Source organism: Eleutherodactylus coqui, chromosome 8, assembly GCF_035609145.1.
Source record: "Eleutherodactylus coqui strain aEleCoq1 chromosome 8, aEleCoq1.hap1, whole genome shotgun sequence".
Lineage (NCBI taxonomy): Eukaryota > Metazoa > Chordata > Amphibia > Anura > Eleutherodactylidae > Eleutherodactylus > Eleutherodactylus coqui.
Genome location: NC_089844.1, coordinates 134,099,329 through 134,124,811, shown reverse-complemented (window position 1 = coordinate 134,124,811; position 25,483 = coordinate 134,099,329).

The following is a 25,483-nucleotide window of genomic DNA, read 5'->3' as shown; positions in this document are numbered from 1 at the left end:
TTAGGCAATAATCACTCCGTGTACACACGGCCACCGAGGTCATTGAACGAGAAATCGCTCACTTGTTGCAGTCACTTGGTTTTTTGTAGAAGTAACAGTCAAGTAACTGTCAGACCGTGTAATTGTAGTCGTTCACCTATGAATGGCTGCCTGCTTACTGTGAATGGAGGCGGGCGGGCCGGATCGATATTCCACCACTTCACCTCCATGACACCGCACAGGAGCAACAGTCAGGTAGTAGTCAGTGGGACGGCTGTTGGGTGCTTATGTGCCCGGCAGTCGTCCCGTGTAAAACTATCTTTAGTGAAAACGTACAGAAAATGCTTTTTTTTTATAGACACACAAAACAGATTTTTGCAAAATCTATCCTGCATACTGACTATAGTTTCCAGATGTCAAGCAAGGTGGCCCAAACATTAGAAGAAGCAAGCAGCTACTGGTTACCAGGGATAGACACTAAGCCCCTGGACTGTAGGGGTGTGTTCACATGTAGCCGATTTAGGGCACGTTTTCTGCAGCGGAAAATCCACACTAAAATCAGTATGGCTAGGGATCATTGTATTAATTTGTCACTATTTTCAAGATCACTGTTTGCTTTAAGTGAATTTAAATATTAATTGTTTAAATTCAAAAACTGGAAATCAGTCCTGATTTATATTCTACTCACAGAGGTGCTGGGTTGGCTGCAATGTATCAGTTTAAGGCCTCTTACACAAACCCATATGCGTTTTTACACTGGCCCGATCACTGCCAAAAATCGCATGAAAAGAAAAAAGCTGTGAACACCGTCACAGTGTTCAGTAATGATGGGACTCCCCGCGGGCATGAAAGAATGGCCTGCCACACCTGTCACAGCTATCCTATTGCTTTCAATGGGGCCGATGCTGCTGTCGCCCCATTGTAAGCAATGGGATAAAGGCAACACCTGCAGCGATGATTTTCGGGGGGGTAGCTTGAAATATAAGCCTTAGCCCGAAAATCATCCCTAGCTGTTAAAAAAAAATGTAACTCATCAATGAATGGCAGAGCGCTGCCTCTGATTGGCTGAGAGCTGTGACTAATCAGAGGCAGCACTTTCTGGAAGTGGGGATTTTTCAATCCCCAGCCACCAGAATACAGATGAAGACTGCCGGGGGCGGGCAGAAGAGCCGAACAGCGCTTTTTGGTGAGTTATATATATTTTATTAACAGCTAGGGATGATTTTCAGGGTAGGGCTTATATTTCAAGCCACCAGCCCAAAAATCATCGCTGCAGGGGATACCTTCAACCCATTGCTTTCAATGGGGTGGAAGCAGCGCCGGCCCCATTGAAAGCAATAGGATAACATCTTGTTCCTCTGCAACGGCTGTGACAGCTGTGACAGGGGATTCTTTCAGTCCCACGGGGAGTCCCATCATTACTAAACACTGTGACCGTGCTATCACAGTGTTCAGTGATGAGAGGACTTTCATGGAGCAGCTGCTCCAGTGAGCAGGCATCTGAAACTTTCCCCTTTGAAGGTCTGCACACACTATTTTGGGCACATGTAAAAAAAAGCACGCACATTTTGCACATCCATGGAGCGCATTTTTTTGCATACATAGGTGCACCAAAAAAAAAAATTGCTTATCTGACCGAGCCCTTAGGCCTCATGTCCACGGGGAAAATCAGATCCGCTGCAGATTCTACATGTAGAATCTGCAGCGGGTCCCTCCTGCCCCGCGGACATGAGCACCGAAAATAGAAATTTAAAAGCATTTACCTATCCGTAGCGGGCGGCGAAGGTCAGCTGTTCCTCACGGCCGGATCTTCATTTTCGGCCGGCGGATGAATTCCTGACGCCGGCGGCACGTCGCCGGCACGTCGTCGACGTGCCGCGCGCATGCGCCGGGCACATCCACCGAGCCGAAGCAAGGGAGATGCGGCCGTGAGGAAGAGCAGAGCTTCGCGGCCCGCTGCGGGTGAGTAAATGCTTTTAATTCCTATTTTAGGTCTCCCGCGGATCCGGACGGCTTCCATAGGCTTCAATAGAAGCCCGCGGGAGCCGTCCCCGCGGGAGACCCGCATGAAAATGGAGCATGGTCCAGATTTTTTCATGCTCCATTTTTTTTAAAATGCCTTTTATTGACGATCCGCGGGTATTTATGTACCCGCGGGTGGTCAATGCATCCCTATGGGGTGCGGATCCGCGCGCGGGAGATCCGCTGCGGATTTTAAATCACATTTTGCCCGTGGACATGAGCCCTTAGGCTGTATTTACATGGGTAAGTGCAATGTAGGTCAGTGAAAATCTGAAAAATCTGATCTACATCACTCACATTTTCTGCAGTCTTCCTGCATGTATGATTTGTATTGCAGTACATGCATTTTTCATGCGCGTCAAAAAAATCATATGCGCTTCCAATAGTTAAAGTGGTAAAAAAAAAAAAGAATTGCACTTGCATGGAAATCACATAGTATGTGATGTCTATACAGTTCAGATTATTTCCGCAGGTAGATTTCAAATCCATGTACAAAAAAAAGGTGACTAGTCACCTATTGGCGTGGATTCGGTTCCACTTCTGTGCAGATCAAACGATCCACATCAAGATTTCTGCACATGGATTTAACCATTAAAAAGTGCTACGTCCACATACGGTTTCCACGATTCTGTATCTGCAGATTCCTGCCGTAGCTTTAACGGTACGTTCACTCACCCTTGGTGCCGATTTTGACATGGACCCACAGCTGACTTCACTCTTTCAATAGAGGGAGTGAATCGGCTGTGGATCCATACCAAATTCCTTACCAATGGTGCGGATTTTAATATAGCAAAAACACAGATTTTGGTGTGTATCTTCCACTGTGGAAAATCCGCTCAATTTCTGCTGTGTGTGAATATATCCTTATAGGAGGAATCCACCCGGAAAATTAAGCATTGGATTCTGTTGTGTGCACATAATCTAAAGGTGCCCATACACATTAGACTAGTTCTACACTGGCCAGTGATGATGAATGAACATTTGTTAGAATGCCCATTCACCCAATCATTGTCCTGTGCAATTAGGGCAGCGATCAGCTGGTGTACGATTAAATGCTTGTTCATCAACTGATCGCATCTCTTGTGCAGCCAAAAAATCAGTTGTTTTCAGGGCTCTTTCACACGTGCGCTGTGACTTGCGGTCGCCCACATCGTGGCCAAAAATCACATGAGAAAGAGAAAGTCACGGCGAAATCTCTTATTTTCTCACCCATTCAGATGGCTGGGCTGCGATGTATATACGCCGCAGCCCGGAATTCCATCGGCTGGGGGGAGAGACTTTAGCTCTGCTAAAGTCTCTCCCCCTCACTCCCTCTCCCTTTGCAGGATGATCGCAGCAATAGAAGTTCCCATAGTAGCCTATGGAAGATGCTGGCAAAAGGAGGAGGAGGGACTTCAGCAGCGCTTGTCATACTAATTTCCCTCCCTTCTCTCCTCAGCCTATAGGAGCTGCCAGCAAGGGGAGGGGGAGGGACTTTAGCAACGCGAGCCGCTGCTAAACTCCTTCTCTCTCCCTCACCTTTTCTGTCTATGGGAACCAACTATGTATTCCAGCAAAAAGATAGGACAAGTCCTATCTTTTCCAGCTGCGCGTAAAAGCAGATGGCTGGAATGCGCAGCGTATGCTCTATCTTTTCAGGTCGGACGATGTTATGGCCAGTCTGAACAACTGATAGCCAACATGGACTATAATGTGTTAGCTGCGTCTGCGAATCAAACGCTCAACAGGCGTTTTTTTGTTTTGTTTTGTTTTTTTGATCAACCGTCAACCTACTTCTTTCTAATGTGAATGTGCACTTTGAGAATATATGAGGATATATCCCTACATTATAACAGAACATGTAAATTAACTGGAACTGAGATGAAGGTGAACATCTTCTAAATGAATTAAAAGAAAATCTAAGCCAGAAATACTTATATTAGCTCAGATTTAGGGGCAATAGATCTTTTTGGAATTAGTCATTTATGTGTTTGAATCCTGATGAATGAGGCACAATGCAGCTCACACGTAATGATTAAGATATACATTTTTAGTACTAATCGCTTAATGCAAGCCTGGATGAGGCCCAGCAATGATGTTACTGCTGGCAATGAACTTTTCAAAGTCTATGGCATCTGAGAAAGATTCTGCTGGCTCCTTGGTGCGTCTGACTCCTGAATTATACATTATTTTCTCCATATGTGAATAATGTTAATATAAAGTCTGAATAAAATATATTACTGGTGCTTGAAAATGGAGATGGTGACATTTATTTGGGCCGAATCCCATGTCAGAGTATTTCATGCACAATCAATCTACATTGCTAAAGAAGACTAAAACAAGAAGCTACTTAAGGGGAACTTGTCATCACCTCTAAATCACATTTTGGGGCTCAAAGGTGAGGAAACGGGGTTCTGGGAGCTGTGTTTCATACTCACTGGGTATCTTGTTCCAGCGCTGTGTCCCCATGAAGTTAGCGGGTGCACGTAGTGTAGTGGCCCAAAGTCATTGGGTTCCCTCCAGAATGAATGGTATATGTAAATTGTCTTGTAGTTTGTCTGGTATAGCATCTTATATGAGGAGTGAATTAGCTAAATGTACTAATGTTTGCAAGAATGAGAGGGTTAATGTCTGCAAATGTGTTGTCTGTGTCTGGAAATGTAGCATTTTGTGTTGTGAGTGGGAAGTCATGTGACCATAGTTCATATATGTGTTTGCAAGGTGGAATGCAAGTCAGTCTGATGAAGTGTTGTCAGGACAGTTAGTCTGCAAGAGAGAGAGGCAGATGCTTTTGGACCCCCGCAGACACTGATCGGTCTGTGCGTGGATAATGGAAGAGGCTGAGCGATTTTCCGAGAGTTGTTCTAGGACTACTACCCCCGGGAATTCTTCCCACTAAGCAGAGGAGAGGAGATCGCCACGCAACGCTGAGAGCGGCTGAAAGTGTGAGTGTTGACAGGTTGAGAGTTCGGGGGAGTCAGGAGTGTATTTTCCAGGAGCGGAGCTGGACAGATAACTGGGACTGTGGGCCCGATATTCATCCTCAGTTTTGCCTCCCTGTCTCACCACCAACATTTCCTGTATCGGTGTTTTGCTCTGGCCTATGTACTGTTGGACTGTTTAGTGTTGGTGTTTACAAGTAAAGCAACAGTGATGACTGTTCCTGGCTGTGTTTTCAGCTGTACTCTGTGTGTATGTACTATCATTCTATCATCCAGCTTCACCGCAGAGGACGGAATGGTGGCATCACGTGACATCGAACTGTAAGTGCTGAACCGCAGCCTGGTTCATTGTTCCCCTTGAAGTCTCCCTCTAAGCCGTGGCCTGGATAGGTCTCGTTCATCCCTTATGGGGGAGGCGATGGTAGAGCCACCGTGACAAGTGACATCTCTACCCCCGCCATCTCCTCGGCAGTGGGCCCGCTCCTCGCCCGCTGCAGCAGTGTGACTCTTTTTAGATGGCTCCTTTTTAACCCTTTAAATGCTACTGTCAATTCAGACCGTGTCCTTAAGGGTTTAAAGGCGTTGCTTGAGCTATGCAAACTTCTGTCACTGGGTCCTCCATGCCTTAAAATTAAAAAACAGCGCTGAGCCATAATCACTGAGCACTGTCATTGGTTGCTGCAGCTTATTTGTGGATGGGCTCAGCATGCATAGTGGCGTCACCGCCGAGGCCAGAGCTGGCAGCGGAGAACGAACAGGGGAAAGGTGAGTAATTGCTGATCTTTTTATTGTAAGGCATGAGGAATCCGGTGACAGGGGTGTCCCTAATGAGGACAACCACTTTAAATATTTTTATATGAAAAGCTGCTGCACTGCTGCCAGGACTCAGAGAAAGCCTGTATGTCCCACTTTCTTGCCCACTCATATGGAAAGCCCATGAGTCTTATCTCCCCCAGACACAAATAGGAAATGCCTTGTGAGTCCTGCTTCCCCCACCCAGGACCATTTTAATACCGAAGTAGGCCCAGTGCATGGCTATTAAAATGGCTCCCCCCGCTACAGTTGTATAGAAGCCCCGAAAACCATCCTGGTCCCCTCCATATATGTCATGCATGTTTGTCCTATGTGGATGCACCGTGCAAAACTTGTCTTGTTATATCCAGTATGTGTGTTGCACAGCTGCTGCGCTTGGGAGGTTAACTCTTCATAAAAATCATAGTCTGCCTGTGAATGTATCAGTTTGTCATGTCATGTGGTATAAGTGAAGGTATAAATAGGAGTGGATGAGAGTGGGAAGGAGAGAGTTCCATCTTCACAGTGAGTGCAATCTTGTTCAGGGACCCAAGAGAGTGCTAACACAGAGCCACATGGAAGCACCTTTAGCTTCCATGTAGGTGAAGATGGAGGAGAAAGAAAGAAAGCATTTGAAGTCTGGATGTGAATGGAGTGAGTCCCGAGATCCTAGAGAGAGAAAGCAATTCCCAATAATTCTGTATAGAGGAACCCACTGTACAAGTATCAATACACACTACTAGTTTTTCCTGTGTGGCCGTCCAGTCAGGATCACCACACAGAGGTACCTTACTGAGACACACCCACGCACCTGCTGTGTGGGGTGTTATTACTAAAGCTTTAAAGTAAATAGTTGTCTGCCAGAGTGTGACCTTTACCCTCCTTCCTCCTCTGGAGTGCTTCCAGTCCAGGAGCGGTACCGTACAGATAACGTGGACTGTAGGACCGATTTCATCATGTGTATCCTCCCTGACCTCTGAGCACTAGTCATCTTGCATTTAGGAGAATTGTACCTGCATTGCATTAAATCATTGTTTGTAAAAGTTATTTCTTCAAATAAAGTTATACCGGGCCCTAACCGTTCCTGGGGACCCGAGGTACTATACACAAGTCTCTGTGTTATTTCTCTGCCGCATAGCATACCAGTGTGTGGGAACGGTGGCGTCACGAGTGATAACTACTACCCCCATCAGCCTGTTTATTGGCATTCCCTATCCTAGGGATGTCGGTGTCCTGCAGTCCTACTCTGGCCTTGGCTACGTGTCATCCCTCTGGGACCTGAGCCTGGTAAGTGCCACCATGACAACCCAACACTTATCCCTCCCAGCTCTGCACTGTAGTCACCCTCTGGGGTGTTGCAGTTGCACCCCCCACTGTTGTCCCACCACCTCTATCCCTGAAATTTTTTGTTTAAAAAAACAAACACTCATACTAGCCTAACCCAGGCACATCAAGCCGCAGGATTTTCATCAGTCTCTAATCACTTCCAAGTCCAGCGGTCATGTGACTATCTAAACATGTGACTGTTGTGGCCAATCACCGGCCTTAGTGGGTCCTGAGACTAGTGATTGGCTACAACAAGCACATGACCACTGGACTTGAAAGTAAGTGAAGAATAAAGCGACAGAGACACGCAATAGGTGAATATAGCTGTATATTATTTCTTCACTTCATCAATACTTTTCAACTGTATCTGTGCCAGGAGCCCAGCGCTACCAGAGGGCCCAAATATTCTGTAGCAGGACAATGACCCACAACATACAGCAAATGTCATTAAGAACTAAAATATTGCCCCCACAGATTACAGTTACTATTGTATCTTGTCACCACAAGATAGTAGTGGTGGAGACAAGATTGACAGGCCAGTGACGCCCCCTGTTCCTGATTGGCTGCAGAGCTGACTCCTGTGCAGGTCCTGGCAGCCAACTAACCTTCCCTCGGTCTCCCTGCTCTGTCACTCGGTGCTGCGCTGGTTCTTGGCTCCCGGCCCTGATTTCACCTCCCCGCTGCTGCTGTCACTCTCCCTGCCTCCCTGCTGTCCGTGTCTTTCCCGGCCTTGATGTACCTCCCCGCTGCCGCTGATGTCACTATCCCTTCCTCCCTGCTGTCAGTCTCCCTTTTCCCAGTAACCTACCCGCTGCTGCTGTCACTGTCCCTGCCTCCCCGCTGTCCGTCTCCCTTTTCCCAGGCCTCAGCTAACCTCCCCGCTGCTTCACTTGCTACCCGCGATTCCGCTCGCCATCTCCATGCCTGCTGCTTTCACTTGTCGGGTGGTCTGCCTTCTCCCCTCTCTGCTCTGCTGCTATGCAGTTCCCCAGCACCGACCTCACATCAGCACTGACAGATGATTTTTTTCCTGCAGTGCTGGAAAGGGGAGGCCACTTAGTGCTGGAGACGGAGAGCGGCAGAGCAGGTAGCCGACACATTGCAAGTTCTAGTAGCGTGGGGACTAAACTTTGGCTTGGATGGAGGGTTAGGGTGAGGGTTTGTTTAAGTGTTATTGTGAAATTATTAGCAGTAAATGCTTCCAATTTTGGCCATTTTCAGCTAATAATGTAAGCCTAACACTTAAACAAACCCTCACCCTACATCCAAGGCAAAACACACTCCCCACGCTGCTAGGACCTTCCTGCAGGCAACCAATCAGGACTTTTGGGGGCGTACCCTAGCCCTAAGCTGTCACTTTAGGTCTCCAACCATTATTCTGGTAGAGACAAGGTATAATAATACCCAGATTGCATTAAAAGTCAGAAGGATTTGAGTGAGCCTACATCCACAGAAGATCTGTTTCGTTCTCCAAGATTTTTGACGAAACCTCCCTGCCAAGTTCCTTCAAAAACTGTGTGCAAGTGTACCTAGATGAATTAATGGTGTTTTGAAGATGAGTGGTGTTCACACTGAAATTTGATATGATTTTGATTTATCTTTTGTTCATTCACTCAGCAGTTTGTTATTTGACAAGAAAACAATGAACACTTCTACTTTTGAAAGCGTTCTAACTTTCCCACTTTTTTTCTAAAACTAATTGCATAATACTATAGATAGATAGATAGAAATCTACTCTAGTATCTAGATACGCACAGATTCAGAAAAACAGACTTTTTTTTGTGTGCATTTTCAGTTAAGAGTCAAAAACTGTCATGCATATTTTAACCAAGACACCATCATGTAATCACATCTCTGTCCAACAGATGGCGATCTACACTGTATTTTGTAATATTTATGTTGCCCAGTATGTTGACTGAGTATGTTCACTAGCAAATTACTTCTACGCAGCTTTACAACAAATTAACCAAAGGGATATACATTTTTTGTCGTGAAGGGTGACAATATGAAAAGAAAATATTACATCTTCTCTGTTGTATTGTTAACATGTGTATTTGCAATGCAGAAGAACGATTTTTCACCACGTATTGCGCATGTGTTGCCCAGCTACGTGATACATGGTGAATGGAGTCAATGAAAGTCAATTGACTTTTTACTGATCCATGCACACATGTGTGTAGACACTGTGTGTAGATGGGCACGAGAAATAGATTGCAGCTTGCTCTATTTCTCTGGGTGCCACACAGTATGATACATATACATTTGTAAAGGCTGCGTATGATACGCTGTCATACGCAATACATTCAACCCAACTATGAAACAGAGCAGAAATTTTTAAAGAAAAGTGTCATACTGTGCATGACTGTGTTGCGTGCGATAAGACCCCGCCTCTAGCAAGAGATTGCTCTGATTGGCTGAGTGCGCAGGCTCAGCCAATCAGAGCCAGCGCTCGATGAACCCATCGCTCGATGAGCCATGACAACGCAGCTAAAACATTGTCAAAAATGCATGACAACGCTGCTGAAACGACAGTAAACGCAGCGTTGAAAAATGCTGCGTTTCTGCAAACGCATGTGTGAGGGAGGCCTAAGGCCTCATGTCCACAGGCAAAAGAAGAATTAAAATCCGCTGCGGATTTTAACTCTTCTCCTGCCCGCGGATCCGCACCCCATAGGGATGCATTGACCACCCACGGGTAGATAAATACCCGCGGATGGTCAATAAAGGTGATTTTTAAAAAAATGGAGCATGAAAAAATCTGGACCATGCTCCATTTTCGTGCGGCTCTCCCGCGGGGACGGCTCCCGCGGGCTTCTATTGAAGCCTATGGAAGCCGTCCGGATCCGCGGGAGACCTAAAATAGGAATTTACTCACCCGCTCCGTTTCTTCTCTTCGCCGCGGTGCCATCTTCTCTCCGTCGCAGCCGGATCTTTTTTCTTCAGGCCGGCGGATGCGCAGGGCACGTCACCGACATCATCCTGCGCATCCGCCGAGCCGACGAAAGAAGATCCGGCCGCGACGGAGAGAAGATGACGCCGCAGCGAAAAGGAGATCCGGAGCGGGCGGGAGGTAAGTTTATTCTTATTTATTCTCATTTTCAGCGCTCATGTCCGCGGGGCAGGAGGGACCCGCTGGAGAATCCAGAGCGGGCCTGATTTTCCCCGTGGACATGAGGCCTAAGAGATGGAACAATACCTGTGCAGCGCCACCTACTGTTACAGACATTCACTACGAAGTTCCATGCACATGACAGAGCCTATTACATTATTTATTGGCATTGGAGAGAGACAGCATGGACAGGAGAGAGGGCATCCCTAAGATCTGCCCACCCCATTCAAGCTTCAAAGATGAAGTTAATATACTAAAGATGCCTGTGTTGTGATCTGGAAATGACCACCTCATTTATCTGAAAGATCCAACAGAAGAGACCCCATAACTAGGATCATGTTTCCAATAAAGATTTTCATCTCCACGTACTGCTATATACTAACTTTTGTCCGTTTGTCGTATCGCCCAGGTGGAATTGAAAACATCAAAACACTAAAATAACCTATGATAGATAGATATGATATGAGAGATAGATAGATAGATAAATGGATAGATAGATATGAGATAGATAGATAGATAGATAGATAAGATAGCTAGATAGATAGATAGATATGAGATAGATAGATAGATAGATAGATAGATAGATATGAGATAGATAGATAGATAGATAGATAGATAGATAGATAGATAGATAGATAGATAGATGAGGAAGATAGATAGATATGAGGAAGATAGATAGATAAATAGATAGATATAAGATAGATAGATAGATAGATAGATAGATAGATAGATAGATAGATAGATATGAGGAAGATAGATAGATAGATAGATAGATAGATATGAGATAGATAGATAGATGTGAGATAGATAGATAGATAGATATGAGATAGATAGATAGACATGAGATAGATAGATAGATAGATAGATAGATAGATAGATAGATAGATAGATAGATAGATAGATAGATAGATAGGAGATAGATAGATAGATAGATAGATATGAGATAGATAGATATGAGATAGATAGATAGATAGATATGAGATAGATAGAGAGATAGATAGATGAGGAAGATAGATAGATATGAGGAAGATAGATAGATAAATAGATAGATATAAGATAGATAGATAGATATGAGGAAGATAGATAGATAGATAGATATGAGATAGATAGATAGATGTGAGATAGATAGATAGATAGATAGATAGATATGAGATAGATAGATAGATAGACATGAGATAGATAGATAGATAGATATGAGATAGATAGATAGATAGATAGATAGATATGAGATAGATAGATAGATAGATAGATAGATAGATAGATAGATAGATAGATAGATAGTTAGATATGAGATAGATCGATAGATATGATTAGATAGATAGATATGCGATAGATATGAGATAGATATGAGATGGGTAGATAGATATGTGATAGATAGATAGATAAATAGATAGATATGTGATAGATAGATAGGAGATAGATAGTTAGATAGATATGTGATAGATAGATAGATAGATAGATAGATAGATAGATAGATAGATAGATAGATATGTGATAGATAGATAGATAGATAGATAGATAGATAGATAGATATGAGATAGATAGATAGATAGATATGAGATAGATAGATAGATAGATATGTGATAGATAGATATGAGATAGATAGATATGATAGATAGATAGATGATAGATAGATAGATAGGAGATAGATAGATAGATAGATAGATAGATAGATAGATAGATAGATAGATAGATAGATAGATAGATATGAGATAGATAGATATGATAGATAGATAGATGATAGATAGATAGATAGGAGATAGATAGATAGATAGATAGATATGTGATAGATAGATAGATAAAATTAGATGAAAAAATAATCTTACAAACTTGGCTTGGTTTGCAATATTTAAATCCAAGCAGTACAGTTGAGGCAAAAAGTTTTGAGACTGACACAAATTTTGTTTTTCACAAATATTGCTCATTCAGTGTTTTTATACCTTATAGCCAGATGTTTCTATGGTTACTGAAATTCAATTACTATATAAGCATTTCGTAAGTTTTTAAACTTTTATTGACAAATTCATCCAGTTTAGGCAAAGACTCAATATTTAGTGTTGGCCCTTTTTTCTTTTTCTTCAAGACTTCTGCAATTCGCCCTGGCATGTTGGAAATTATCTTCTAGGCTAAATCCTGACTGACGGCAACCTATTCTTGCCTAATCAGTGCTTGGAGTTAGGGCTTATGTCCACGGCCGCATGTGTAAAACGGCGCGACTCTTGCACGCCTTTTCAGACATACACAGGCCTTTCGCTTTGCTGTCCTAGACCGCGTATGGGCCGAGTATGCACTGTGTATGTTCGGGAATCTGACGTCAAAAACGTGTGCAGCATGATTTTAAACTGTTTCATTTTTTCAAATTTCCCGCTCTGTTTAGAGCGGGGATGTGTATCGAAACGCTGCCCTCTCACACTGCTTGCGTAGGGACATCGTTTCAATACGGATCCCATAGAAGGGCTCCATATCATACACAGAGAAATAGTGCATGCTGCGATTTATTTCTCTTGCGTATTTAACCCTTTCCAATCCACTGTCTGACCTCTGAAGACATTATGATTTAAGGTTGTACAGCCCTGATGTTGGAAGACGTCCGTCAGGGTTCTCTTACTGTAAATTGCCAGCCTCTCTGCTGTCGGAGCCTATCCAATGTGTCACCTCACGCAGTACTGGCTTTAGCCAGCAGATACCGCCATTGTATAACGGCAGAAAAAGAGTAAGCCCCCTAGGAAAACCAGGATACAAAATGGATTGGAAAGGGTTAAACGTTGTGTCTGCACGCTGGCGTGCATGGAGGAAGGAATGTCCATTGACTTTCATTCCCTCCATTCACCGCATATAGTGCGTGCAACGTGCGCGTAATACGTGGTAGAAAAATGCCTGTGGACATTAGCCCTTAATCACAATTTCTGTGTTTTTGTTTGTCCACCTGTTTTTTGGGGATTCCCCACAGGTTCTTAATGTGATTGATATTTAGGGAGTTTCCTGACCATGGACCCAAAATGACAATGTTTTGTTCACTGAGTCACTTGTTTCTCACTTTGTGACATGAAGCTCCATCATGATGGAAAAAGAATTGATCATCACCAAATTGCTCCTAGATCGTTGGAAGAAGTTGTTCTTGGAGGATGTGTAGATACCATTCTCAAAACTGTGAGCGAGCCCACTCCCCTGGATGAAAAGCAGCCCCACATATAAATGGTCTCTGTTGGTGTGACACAGGACTCATGGTAGCGCTCACCTTTTCTTCTCTGAACAATCATTCTCTCAGATGTCCCAAACAGTCTGAAGGGGCTTCATCAGAGAAAATACCTTTAGCCCAATCCTCTACAGGTTTAATCCGTGTACTTATACAGAATGTCAATCTTTTCTTGGAGAGAAGTGACTTCTTTTCTGCCCTTTTTGACACCAGACCGGCTTCCAAAACTCTTCGCCTCACTGTGTGAGCAGATGCACCGACACCTGCCTGCTGCCATCCCTGGGCATTTTATGGCAGGACTGAAATTCTATGGAAATGGGTTTTTTTGTGATTAAATTAATTTTCATGGCAAAGAATGACTTTCCACTTTATTGAAATTCATCTGATCCCTCTTCATAACAATCTTCAGTTTATGCAAATTACCACTATAACAACTGAAGCGGCAAACTTTGTGAAAAATAAAATTTTGTGTCAGTCTCCAAACATCTGGCCACGACTGTATAGTTGCAGATAAGAGACTGCCAATGCGAAGGAGATAAGTGCCAGAAACCAAGGTACACAATCTACACAGGTCTATATTGGATTACCACTGTGACCTAGCACCACTTTATAATGCCACATGTCCTCAATAATGGATATCTAAGCAGTTACTTCCGTGATTAGTAATTTACAAATTAACAAATGAATGAGCACAACAGAGTCCACAGATGATGGAAGTAAAAAAAAGAGAGGAATGAAATAGTTTTATACACTATCCACATCAAATGCACACTACAACAGATTGCAGGATCTCAACCCCTTTATGGGCTGCAGCAGCCTCTCTGGCAGTGAAGGAGTGCATGAATACATTCCACTGCCACTGCTGCCCTTCCAGACAAAGTTGCCCCCTCACTGTAACCAGAGCCGGCCCTCAGTATGTGGAAGGCACAGGGAGACCAGGCAGAGTTCTCTCTTGGTTTCCTGGCACTCCCTAGTCTGATCTGGGCCGAGACCCATTTAAAACAACACGCCTTATGTGTGTGTGAGAGCATATGTCTGTAAGAAGGTCTGTGGGGGAAAGAGGAGAGAGAAAGAAAGGGAGGGAGAGCCATGGAGACGAAAAAGAAATGGAGGGACCCAAGCAAAGAGGCAGAGAGATGGGAAGAGATGATAGGAGTCATTGACTTGTATATGTGTGTCATGCTGCAGAAACCAAAAGGAACATTTTCTTCATAAGCAAAAAAGTACATTTTCTGCATTCAGTGAGATCATTTGTAACCCCCCGTCTATCGTGCATCATTTATAGCATTGGTCTCCCCATATGGGACAAAGGACTTTAGGGCTTCTTGAAGCTGCAGGACCAGGTGTAAGTACTGTATAATCGCTGCACCCCCTATATGTACTTGACCGCATCATTATATGTGCTGGTTACCAGGAACAGATTTTACACTTTCCCCCCAATCAGATCTACATTTTTACACGTACATTGCTACAATGGGACCAATCTTTATCGGTAAATTGTTGCTTTCATGTCAAAATTAAAAACTTTTATTTTACAGCATGAGCGATGTTTGCTAACCTCTTAAGGACAAAGATCATCCTGCCTCCAAGCATTCTGTAAGGCGTAATCTTTGAAAATTCCCGAAGAACAGGAAATGTCCCCGAAGATTAGAAAAGGGAAAATGTCCTTATCTTCAAAAAAGGAAATAAGGTGAATCCAGGAAACTACAAGCCTGTGAGCCTGACTTCTGTATGGGGAAAGATGTTGATCGCAGCATTTAAAGGGTTCGAAGAGGGAGGGCGCTCCTCTGTGAAGTCATCGGCTCACCACGATGTAATCACGGAGGGCCTATGGGTTGCCATGGCAACCAGACGCCAAATTATGGCGTCCGGGTTTGCCATGGCCTATGTTTGCTATTATTAGCATAGCCATCATTGCTTCACAGGTTCAAGTGCCCTACAGGGACATAAAAATGTAAAAAAAAAAAAAATAGTTCAAAAAACACATATTTGCTATTGGGACATCTATAACAACCTGTACTATAAATAGAACACACTTTATATCCTGCAAAGCAAATGCTGAAAAAAAGGTAAAACACATAGTGAAAATGCTTGTTTATTCAATTTGGCTCCCCAAAAAAGCAATTAAAGTCATCAGAAAAGCCATATATCCCCCCAATTTGTACCAATAACTACTAGTAATACAAAAAAACAGGACCCCACAGAGTTCTGTCCATGTAAAGATATAAAAAAGTCATAAAACTTTGCAAGGAAAAATATTTTCCCAAAAAAGGGTTTTTATTGTGCAAAAGTGGAAGAACCTAAAAAATGATTTAATGTTGGTATTGATATAATCGTTAGAACTAGAGATGAGCGAACCTACTCGTTTCGAGTAATTACTCGATCGAGCACCGTGATTTTCGAGCACTTCAGTACTCGGGTGAAAAGATTCGGGGGGCGGGGGAGGCGTGGCCGCGCGGGGGTAGCTGCAACCCCCCCCCCCCCACTCACCCACGGCGCCCCCCAAATCTTTTCGCCTGAGTACGGAAGTACTCGAAAATCGCGGTACTCGGGCGAAAAGGGGCATGGCCGAGTAGGCTCGCTCATCTCTAGTTAGAACCTGCAGAAAAAATGTATTGTGTCATTTAGGCCTCATGTCCACGGGGAAAATCAGATCCGCTGCAGATTCTACATGTAGAATCTGCAGCGGGTCCCTCCTGCCCCGCGGACATGAGCGCCGAAAATAAGAATTTAAAAGTATTTACCATCCGGCGCGGGCGGAGAAGATCAGCTGTTCCTCACGGCCGGATCTTCATTTTCGGCCGGCGGATGAATTCCTGACGCCGGCGGCACATCGCCGGCACGTCGCCGACGTGCCGCGCGCATGCGCCGGGCACATCCGCCGAGCCGAAGCAAGGAAGATGCGGCCGTGAGGAACAGCTGACCTTCCCCGCCCGCGCCGGATGGTAAATACTTTAAATTCCTATTTTAGGTCTCCCGCGGATCCGGACGGCTTCCATAGGCTTCAATAGAAGCCCGCGGGAGCCGTCCCCGCGGGAGACCCGCACGAAAATGGAGCATGGTCCGGATTTTTCCATGCTCCATTTTTTTTAAAATCCCTTTTATTGACGATCCGCGGGTATTTATCTACCCGCGGGTGGTCAATGCATCCCTATGGGATGCGGATCCGCATGCGGGAGATCCGCTGCGGATCTTAAATCATATTTTGCCCGTGGACATGAGCCCTTAAGCTGGATGATTAACATTGTAGGGGGGAAAATTGTGGCAGAATTGTTTTTTTCTCCCTGTCCTGCAAAAAAATTAATAAAAGTTATACAATACATTACAAGTACCAAAAATGCTACCAATGAAAACTAGAGCTCTCCATGCAAAAAAAAACAGCCCTCATGTGGCCATGTCAGCAGAAAAATAAAAAAGTTGCAGTTTCTTAAAAGTAGAGATGAAAATTCCCCAAAAATTGTTCGGTCTCGAGGTCCAAAATAGGCCGTGTCACTCAGGGCTCTGCAGATGGGTGTGTTTTAGCCCCATTATGCAGCTGTGAAAATTTACGGCCGCAAAACGGGCCGAAACAAAACCATTGATTATAATGGTTTTGTTTCCACTATCAGGTTACCCGAACTTTAAAACTATGTACAAGAAAAGATAGAGCAGGACCTATTTTCCCGTTTTTTTCTTCAAACTCGTGCTCACTAGCGCCAAATTTAAATAGTCCGGAAAAAAAAACAAGAAAACAGTTACTATTCAGCAATTAAAATGTCATCCCCCAGCAACAATGTATGTTTAGATTTGTATCCTTGTCACCTATCTAAGTGCTAATAGGCTCCCTTCACTTTGGATAATCGTTTTATTTAGGAAGGCCCCCAAAGACCAGTTGATCACAGGTTGAATTGTTACCAAAACTCTCCAGCAATCAGCTGAAATTATCAGGGGGCTTTACCTACCGATTTTCCTGATAATAAGCCCTAACCCAGTTTTGGGGGGAGGCTTGAAATATAAGCCCTTCCCTGGAAAATAAGCCCTATCTAATCTACATGAAAAAAAACTAAACATTAATACAGTAATGCCTTGGGTTTAGAATTTAATTTGTTCTGTGACGGGGCTCTTAACCCAAAACACTCGTAAGTCAAATCAATTTTCCTCATTAAAATTAATGGAAAAGTCATTAATCCGTTCTGGATCGCGAAGCTCTTCCACTGATTCCAATGGGGATGGGTTTGCCCTATTGAAAGAAATAGGATGCGGGCACCCCCACAGTGATTTTTGGGGAAGGGCTTTAAATATAAGCCCTTCCCTGAAAATCATTCCTAGCTGTAGTAAAAAGATTTAAAAAAATCTATACTAACCTGTTGGCCAGGGCTCAGGCGCGTCTAGCCACCACTTGTTCTCCCTGCACTGCTCTGAAGCTTTTCAGCAGGCGGGGATTAAAAATACAGGGAGAACAAGCCGAGGCTAGACAAGCCTGAGCCCCTGCAGCGGCTGTCAGGTGAGTGTATATTTTTTACTATATCTAGGGATGATTTACAGGGAAGGGCTTATATTTAAAGCCCTTCCTCAAAAAAATCACTGCAGGGGTTGCCGGCAGGCCATTGCTTTCAATGGGGACATCGGCAGCAGCGGCGGATCCATTGAGAGCAAGGCTCGTAACCCAAGTTTTTGCTCTTAAATCAGAGTAAAAATTTGGGAGAGAGCCTGCTGTCAAGTCAAAAAGCTCATAAGCTGAGGCACTCAACCCAAGGTATCACTATTCTCACATGATCGGCGGTGTCCCTGTGCCTCACGATGATCTCCAGCGGGGCTGCAGCAAGCTGCAGTGTCCTCCGCACTGACATATCAGTTTCTTTCTGGTGACGGGGCTTTGAATATCCTGCCTCCTGCAAAGCGAACGCTGTGATTGGAGAGAGCGCCAGCCAATCACAGCCGGCACTCGATTATTCACAGCGATTCAGTGAATGACATCACTGAATAGCTGTGATTAGCTCCGGCAACGCTGCAGTGTCCCTCGCGCTAACATATCAGTTTTTTTTCTGCCAAATGGGGCTTTGAATTCCCCGCCTCCAGCAAAGCAAACGCCAGCTAATCACAGCTATTCAGTGATATAATTCACTGAATGACTGAATAATCGAGCCCCAGCTGTGATTGGCTGGTGATCGATTCAATCACAGCGCTCGCTTTGCTGGAGCAGGGTATTCTAAGCCCCGTCACGAGAATGAAACTGATATGTCAACACGGAGGAAACTGCAGCTTGCCGCAGCGACGCCGGAGACCATCGTGAGGCACTGGGACGCCGCGGACCAGGTGAGTAGTTATGTTTTGTTTTTTGTTTTTTTTCATGTAGGTTAGCTAGAGCTTATTTTTGGGGGAGGGCAAGCCTCCCACGAAAACCGGGGAGGGCTTATTATCGGGAAAAAACTGTATAATACGTACCCGGATAGGGCATGCTGAAATTTCTTCCATGCGAGTAATATACATGCAAAATACAAAACGCTGCTGTAAGTGGCCCAATATAAATCAATGGGCTATTCGCATTGTGTGTCGCGCATGGGAAAATTGTGCGCACAATAACAATATGCAGATGTGTGAGCGGCCTTAGGAACACTTTTTCTTTAATTTAACCTCTTCATTTCAGTTGCTACAATAACGTTATTGTATGGGTTGTTATAAGTACATGGATATCATATATGTACGTTTTTACTGTTTACTAACCACAATAAACTCATTTTAATAACAATACGCTATTTCTTTTACGTCTCACGGCAATGTACAGACGTCTGTTAGGGAATACCTAAGCATGTTTGGTTGGACATTTAGCTATGTGTAAACACATAAAAGTTGCACACTACTAATTCGGCTGAGCGGGCTTTCATTCTTTTCTAGCAATCAAACTGTAAGATTTTTTTAATTAAAAAAATTTAAAGCCAAGGAAAACAAATCAGTAAGACAAGAGGAATGTGAACTGTTCTTGATAAAAACCTACATCTGACCACACACATATCCAAACTTGTACCAGAAAGTCACATCAGATTGGATCACACAGGCGGGGAAATGAGGTGACTCCATAAAGCATGTCTGAGCTCAAAGCATAGAAGCAGTGGAAACTATCCGGGGTCACATATAAGCGTCCCTGAAATACACATGCGAAAATAAACAGCCATAAGCGTAACTACGCTTGCCGCTGTGAAGCGTAGTTGCGCCTGAACGAGGGAAATTTCTTCCCCTTCGTCGGTCGTTCAAACTCTGCACCATAGCGCAGGAGTTTGAAGTTCGTGTGGGAAAGTTAGGGCATGTACTATCTTTTGTTGGCCGTAGTATTAAAAACTAAGAAAAGAGCTAGTGAAAACGAAACCAGTGAAATCCATTGAAATCAGGGGTTTCGTTTTGTCCCGTTATACGGCCGTGATTATCATGACTGCAGGGGAGAAAAAAAAAGTCCATGTGTTTTTTCCCTCTTAAGCGTTACCCTAGCTGTCAGGTCTTTTTATCTTTTATCCTCACTGACTTCCAAACAGAAAAACTACAGAATGAGGGTTTCGACAGAACGCAACGTGGCATATTTGCGCATGAACAAGGGCTGTCTGCAGGGTCACATCCTTCGCCCTGATTTTTTAAACCTGTCATAGACTTCTATCGCAGCTTTCTGTGTAACACGCAGAAAGATAGGGCAGGTCCTATCTTTTCTTGCGGACAAGATTTGCATACGAGAAACACACTCATAAGAATGAGCCTATTGAAATCAATGGGTTTGCTTTGTCACGGTTTGCGGGCGTGAGTTTTTCACGTGCAAAAACGTGCGCAAACACGTTCTTCTGTTTAATCCCTAAAAGAAAAAAAGTCTAGAATTTTTGGGGGCTTTTATGCCACATTCAGTTTGGGAGCTAAAGCCAGGCGAAAAGAGAGGAATAAAGACATCAGCGATACATCTCCACTGCATTCTGCTGCATACACTTCTGACTTTGGGTCCGAAAAAGTGTATGATTTAAGTCCTAGGGTGTATTTACATGAGCGAGTGCGATATCGATCCGAGAAATTCAGACCGATATTGCACTTATAAATCTGCATTCTTTCTCCCAGTGTGATGCGTTTTGCGAAACAATCACATTGCATAGCCGTACATGCAAGTTTCACGCATGTTGCTCCCTCCAATTATTATAATAGTAAGAATCACATTTCATTGCACATTGCATGAAATGCGAGTGCAATGCGATTTTTCCCCCCTCCCATGGGAAATAATGGGTAATATCACCCAAAAATAGAACATGCTGTAATTTCTCTATCTTGCACATTTAAACATGTCCATCATAAATAATGGGTACTACTTAAATATGAATTTTGTACGTCTTGCAATGCACAAAACTTGCCCAAGAAAATTTCCAGTGTAAATGCAGTCTAAGGCCTCTTTCACACGACCGTATGCGTTTTTACATTTGGTCGTACACGCTGAATGAAGAAGAGCCACGATCAAGTCCCGATCTTTAGCTGTGTATTTTCTACTGCTCACATGGGCGGCTGCACTGTATCGGCAAAAAAATACGCTGCAGTGCAGAAATCCCTCGATCCGCAGAAATCCTCGGAATGACTGCTAATGCTTAGAGGCAGCTGTCTTATTTCCCAGCATTGGACGTAGCTAAACTCCGTCATCCTCCCTTTTTTATCAGCTCTCATAGGAGTCTATGGGAGCTCCAGCCTATCTTGGACAAAGATAGGGCAAGACCTATCTTTGGACACAGCGTATAAAACCAGCGACTGAAAATGGCCGCCAGTGTTCTATTTTTGCAGCTGCGATTTTTTTTACACGGCTAAAAACCGTTTATCTGAATGAATACATTGGAATCCCATCCTTCAAATGGTTGCAATTTTTGCCCAATTTTTGCAAAGCTGCTAAATAGCCACGTGTATACGATCGTGAGAATAAGGCCTTTAAAGTACATTGTCAGGTCTCTCACTATTACTGTTCATACAGAGAGACCTGTTAATCAGAGTTGGGTAAAGTTGTGTTCTGTGCGATATCGCTGTGTTTTCTCGCTGAGATATTGCGATTTTGTGTCACTACAAAGTTGCGTGACTTTGCAACACTCTTTTGCCAGGATTTTAAAGGCGGTGGGGCTTGAAATATAAGCCCTACCTTGAAAATAAGGCTACACTAAAGAAAAAAAAAATAACACATCACCTATGAGACGCTGTCCGCTCCGCGGCACGTCTACTTCTGAAGCTCCGGCACACTTGTCTGTAGTCTTTTGCTAGCGCTTCCTCAACAGGGATTTCAAAAAGCCTGCCTCCAGAAAGAGCTGGCTCTGATTGGTTCATCAAGCGCTGCAGTGATTTGTTGAGCCACAGCACTACAGAACCAATCCCAGCCATCGCATTGAATGGCTGTGATTGGTTTATCAAGCGCTGCAGTGATTGGCTAAGCCACGGTGCTCGCGAACTAATCAGAGCCAGGTTTTTGAAACACCGGACCAGGAAGCACTGACAGAAGACTACAGATAAGTGTGTCAGAGCTTCAAAAGGAGACGTGTGGCGGAGCGGACAGCGCCTCATAGGTGATTATTATTTTTTGGGGTTTTTTTTTTAAAGGTAGCCAGGGCTTATTTTAGGGCTTAAACAGTAGGACTTCCTATACAGCATATCACGATTTTGTGTTCTCGCAATGTAGCAGCCTACAAAACATTGCTAATGTGAATGAACCCATTGGAAAGAATGGGCTTCACATCCCATTATGTTCTTGTGTTATACTTTACCAATTTTGTGTGTACAAAAAAAATAAAGAATTTTGATGCTTTTTTTGTTTGAAACAGTGATAATGCTGAATCGTGCTACGTGGGGCATCGACACGAGTTCGGGACATAGGATGCTGATGGCAATTGGTGATTATCTTATGTGTTAAGAAAACTGTGTTTGGGTAATAGACTACGCCTTACCTACGGGTGCCCCTTGCAATCCTAAAATGCTGTCTGAACCATGTGGAACATGAACCTGGGAGAGGCGCGGCCATTGCAGGAGTGTAAGTTTTATTCTGAAACACTGCAGTGTGTCAAAATAAAAACCTACTTTGAATATTGTCATGGAATGGTGTTTGAAGTTAAGGGCGAAGCTTCATTGGCCTTTTTCCACCTGCTGCTATTTTTCTGCACCCCAGTTCCTATGTTTTTGTGAAAAATTGAGTCTCCTGGTTTTTTTTTTAGGTGGAAGGTATGCCTTTTTGGACAATTATGGCCACACTTCTCCAAACAGTAGATGGGTGTACCTGGGTCCCACTGGTTTCTGACAATTCTGAGCTACTGGCACTGCTGAACATCTTACGATAGAATGATGTGTCTTTCATCTGCTGCACGAACTGTCCTGGGCCGACCACTGCGTCTACGGTTCTCATCATTAACCGTTTCTTTGTGACTTTTCAAAAGAGTTTAAACAACGCATCTTGAACCACCAGTCTGAAGTCTTTACCTGGGGGAGATCTTGCTGATGCAGTAAAGCTATGCTGTGTCTTGTTGCTGTGCTATGTCTTGCCATGATGTAAGACCTGCAACATGAAACTGTCTTCCACAATCTCACCTTTATAGCAGAGTTTGGCTATTCTTCACCCAGTTTTAAGCCTCCTACACAGCTATTTCTGTTCCAGCAAACAACTGTGTTTCAATCTACATATATCAATGACAATCATAATCAACTGTTTGCTAGAACTGGTTAATCATTTTGCAAATGTTACCTTGAAGAATTGAGGCTGTTTGGAAGCCAAAAGGTGTTCACACCAAATATTGATTTTCAGTCGCTTTGCATTTTGTTAATTGATAAAAATAAACTATTATCACTTCTATTTTTACAAGCATTCTTATTTTCAGCATTTATTCTACACCCGCCTCAAACGTTTGCACCATGCTGTATATGAGATGAGAGCTACACCCAAAAATGCTTATTATTTCATGTTATAATTTACAGTTTGTTCTGCCGCTATTCTTTATTGATTTTCATATCTTTACAATCTTTTTGTATTTTTTCTGAAAATGCTTGATTACAGAATGAGTTTGCTAATTGTGGAGTGTTGTGTCATTAGAAGGTGTCAGATGAAATGAATGTTCTTGTTTATAAGAGACACAACGGCCATGTTATAATAGCATCCCTATAAAATAAACCAAAAGGCACCGCAATGATGCGACTGGAATCAAAGCAATCTAATTAAATAAATCCTGCTATTTGTATAGCGCTAACTTATTCCGCAGCGCTTTCAGGTCATTTATTATTTGAGCAAGATGGCCGCCCTCTGGCTTTTCATTGAATAGAATTGAATTGAATCTACCCGGCTGTTTCGTTTCTTGTACAAGTGTTTTCAAAGCAGAATGTGGAGTGAAAATGACTATTGTGAATAGAAATAAACAGAAGCTCTTGTGGATACCTGTAGATGTGTCTGTCAGTCTATCACTGTCAGCTCTGGATTTACCTATAGGCACCCTCGGTTAACCTTTTGCATATTACATTTACCTGATTCCTTTTATGGATATTCTATTGATTGATGATCAAGATTCAGCTATGGTCTTTAAGCACTTATACAGAAAACCTACATCAGGTAATATATTATTACACACACAGAGTTCTCATCCCCCGCATATCATTAAGAACCTTCCCACAGGGGAATACATTCGAGCCAAGAGGGCTTGTTCCATGGAATCTCAATATACCAAGGAATGTCGTACTATTACCAATAGATTGCTATGCAGGGTGTATCTCAAATAGAGGTCGTCACATTACCGTTTCCAGAGACAGAGATTATTATACTTCCACTCTAGATATACCGCAGCCAATTCTGTCTGTCTTACTTTCTGAACGCACTTCAGCACTGATTCTTACAAAGGTGGTAGATATTGTTAAAAAGTATCTGCCTATTCTTAATTTCGATGAGAGATTAGGTCAAAATTTTCAAAATGCAGGCAATCTCTTCCACAGTCAATCAGCGATCATATATAACCACTTGTTCCATTCGCGCAGTCATGCTATCGGACCAGCTCGTGTGTGGCTGAGGCTCCTTTGGCTCGTCCTCACATGACGTTTGGCCTTCTTTGAATTGTCGCACCCACCAACGCACGTTTTTCAGGTCCATGACAACTTCACCGCATGTTTAACTCAACTGATGATGAATGTCAATGGGTGTCATTCCACGCAAGTGAAGAAAACAGATGATTACACGTTGCTGCCGTCATCCCGAAAGAATGCCTGTGTCTTCTAAAATGTGTCATATATATATATAGTACATTATATATGATTCATATATTAATTAAGCACTAATGATGTGAGAGGAGGACAGCAAGAGAAGGCTGCAGAGAGTGCTAGATGTTGTGGGAAGCGTAGTTTGGTCTGCCATCATATACTTTATTTTGTAAGGCCAAATATAACTTAAGGTGTAGCCCACTTGCTGTGTGGTCCAAAGGTCCAAACTTTCTGTGCCTACAGGCTCTTGAGAGGTCAAACCAGTACTGGTCACCACAATGGGCCCATTTCATCTAGACATAACAAGGCCATATTCTAGGGTTCTTGTTAAGGCTGGATACCCAAACTCTCTCACACACACCATTTCCACCTTCTCCTACATTCTGAGTTCAGTTTAGTTGATATTACACCTGTTTGAAGTTGGCCTAAGGGTCACCGATATGCTGAGGATTCAGGCAATCTCACTACCTGAGTAATAACCGCCATGTCTATAGTGACAAATTGAGCTTCAACAAGTGGAACTTTATTTAGATGTAAAGAAAATGTATTGTCCCTTTATGAAGAAGACTGGCCAGCTCTACTGACACGTCTGTTTGGTTAACTACTTGCCATCCACATAAAACAATTCTGAAGCGTCTTTTCTTTGCACTGTAATCTTTCAACTTTGCATTGTGACCTCCCTTTGTTAAGGCTCATTTAAACCTATCAATTATGGCTCAAAATTCGTTCAAACGACCGAAAATGAGCGATAATCGTTACATGTAAACGCGGGCATCGCGCACTTTTCGTTTGAACGATGATTTTAAGGTGAACTTAAAATCCATCGTTCAGACCCTGAGAGGTAAAGTATCTCTCAACAGACCGCAAGCTGTTATGTCCGCGGTAGCATGCACATAACATTGTAACCTGCCATGAGCCGCCAGGAGAACAGTGTAGCTGTGT